Raw genomic sequence first — 2,859 nt, forward strand, 5'->3', positions numbered from 1 at the left:
TGCGCAGATTGTTTTCTTTATTTCAAGAAACTATTTCTTGTTAAGGGCGATTGATCTGAAATTAATTTTTATTAAATCCAAAATTTATTTAGAATTGTTCTTTATTTATTTTGATTTAATGGACTGTTCGAAACTGGAGATCACAGTGCAGATTTGGCGCAGATAGTCTGCGCACCCTTTTTCTTTCTATTTATTTATATTCGGTTTGTAAATATTTTTTTTTTATTTTAGACTGAATGTATAGGATTTTATCAAGAATGTAATTAATAGAAATAGGTTTTCTGTTGTTTTTCCTTGATTAAAGAAGAAGGAAGAAGAAGGCGGCGCTGGAGATTTGCAGTTGGAGAAATCGCTTTCTGCGATTTGCAGTTTGTGAAACTGCAACCCTTGTGATTAACCTCTGTTTTGCAGGTGGTGCGAACAGTCCATAGTTTGATTTGTGATTGTTTGAAATCAAAATTATTAATTTCAGATCTTTCATGAATTAATTCTTGAATTGAAAATCAGTTTTGGATCCTCTCGGACTAGATTGGACCAAAACTGTTTGGGCCGAATCTGGGGTTCGATAGGGACTGTTTTTCAGTTTGTATTTCTCACACTTGCTGTTCCAAATCTGATGTTCAATTACAAGGATTAATTCGGCCCACCTGTAAAGCCCAGTTTTAAAGGGTTAAAACTGCAAAAGGCCCATTACTGTGAGATAAGCTGTATGGGCCGAACTGCTATCTGCGATTCAGCCCATACACCTAGTAGTCATTAATTGTTAATGACTTAGATTTTAAATGGGCTGTTCAATGAGCCTTACAGCAGTTAAATGATTGGATCAATTCCTCCTTTACATGTGATGTTTGGATGTTTGATGTGCTGCGACCATGGGCCATAAGTACTTGGCCCATGAAGACTCGTTAGTGGCTCTTGCGCACACTATGGCTAAATGCACATCATTGCCATAGTGTCTTTCAAGGTCATTGGATGACCCCTCTTTGCTTGGTGGGCCCCACAACCCTGAAAAGGGATGCGTACGGAACCCCTAACCGATTAAGGGCCACCAGAAATCTGACTTTATGAAAGTCAGTGGGAGCCACTCTAGTTTGACCTAAATTAAAACTAGGGCGTTTTTGTTCCCTCTAGCAAATATGATTGCATGTGATAGGGAGACCCATATGATGGACTCTCTAAAGGCCTTCCGTCATTAGCACAATGATGGGTCCTTCAGTAATGAGGAAACGCACCATAAAATTGGGCTATCCATTTGCTGTTGGATCTATTAGAGTGTTTCATAAGATGATAGGGGCGTCATAGACCGATGTGGGAGGGGATTCACCAGAAAATGGGAACTCTCTCACGGTACCTTGGCGTAACCTGAATATGATGGGTAAGCACTCACTGGATAGAAAGGTTTACCTGAAAACGGTTCTGAACCTTGTCTGACAGAGGCCAAAGGGAAACTCATTTGATGAGTGGATATGATCCGTCACAGAAAGGTGGTGGGGTTATGCAGCTGAAACAGTTGGCTTCACGCACCCCATGTGATTTCCCACATTTCCAGAGACATTTCGTCATCTCCGTCACTGAGAAAGGAGGAAAATCTCAGAGATGAACAAATGGAAATGGAACATAGATTAAAAGCCATATCTATGTAGGTAACATGAATCAAACTAAGGTTGTGGACTAATGACTTTGCTATTTTATCAGAAAATGGCAAACGGTCAATTTGCAAAGCTTTTAGACGATAACAAGCTAAAGGGCCCAAATTATGCCGACTGGTACAGAAATCTTATGCTAGTCCTAACTACCGAAAAGTTAGACAAGGTAGTGAAAAATCCTGCCCCAGAACGTCCGGGTGATAGGGCTTCTGAGGCCCGTAGAAGGGACTACCAAGAGTGGGAGGATAAGAACTCCCTAGCCCGCTGCTTTGTCGTTGCCTCATTAGACAACTCAATACAGAGGCAGTTCGATCAGATCGAACTAGCCAAGGACATATTGGACAGTCTAAGAACAATGTATGAAGAGCAGAACCGTTCTACTCGACAGAAGGTCCTGAAATTGTTCATGACCGCGCAGATGACCAAAGGGCAGAAAGTTCATGACCATTGTCTTCGGATGATGGGTTACATTAACGAACTTGAAGCTCTTGGATCCGGGCTAGATCTTGGCACGCAAGTGGATGCCATCCTCAATTCTTTGCCCTCTTCCTTCAATGCGTTCACAATGAACTACAATATGAATAAGCTGAATGTCAGCATCCAGGAACTCAGCAATATGTTGCAGAGAGCCGAGGATCTACTCAAGAAGGATGAGCCTGTAGTTATGCTTGCTGAAGCTAACAAATCGGGCAAGAAAAAGAGAAAGGAAAAGAAGCCTCAGAAGAAGGCTACCAATCCTAAGAAGCAGAAGAAGAACAAGGCATCTGATGTCTGTCACTTCTGCAAGCAGACCGGCCACTGGAAGAGGAATTGTCCTGCCTACCTGGAATCTAAGAAAGGTAACATCGAAACTTGTGTCATAGAAACTAACATGTTAGTTACTTCTGTGTCCTGGTGTGTTGACTCCGGGGCTTCAACTCATGCATGTAACTCACTGCAGGGGTTCAAAGTTAGCAGAAGGTTGAGTGAAGGTAAAGTGACACTATTCTTGGGAACAACTGCAAGTGTTGCAGCGGTGGCAATAGGAACCGTAGAATTAGTTTTTAAAGAAGGAATAATTGTACTTAAAGATTGTCTTTATGTACAGAACTTGAGAAGAAATTTAATTTCTGTTTCAAAACTGTGTGCTGATGGATATACTGTTTATTTTAGTAATGTGATTACTGTTAAATGGAATAATAAATTCATCGCATGCGGGGAACTAGAGAATGGT

This window comes from Nelumbo lutea, chromosome 1, assembly GCF_056320005.1.
Source record: "Nelumbo lutea isolate HS-2025 chromosome 1, American lotus-T2T, whole genome shotgun sequence".
Lineage (NCBI taxonomy): Eukaryota > Viridiplantae > Streptophyta > Magnoliopsida > Proteales > Nelumbonaceae > Nelumbo > Nelumbo lutea.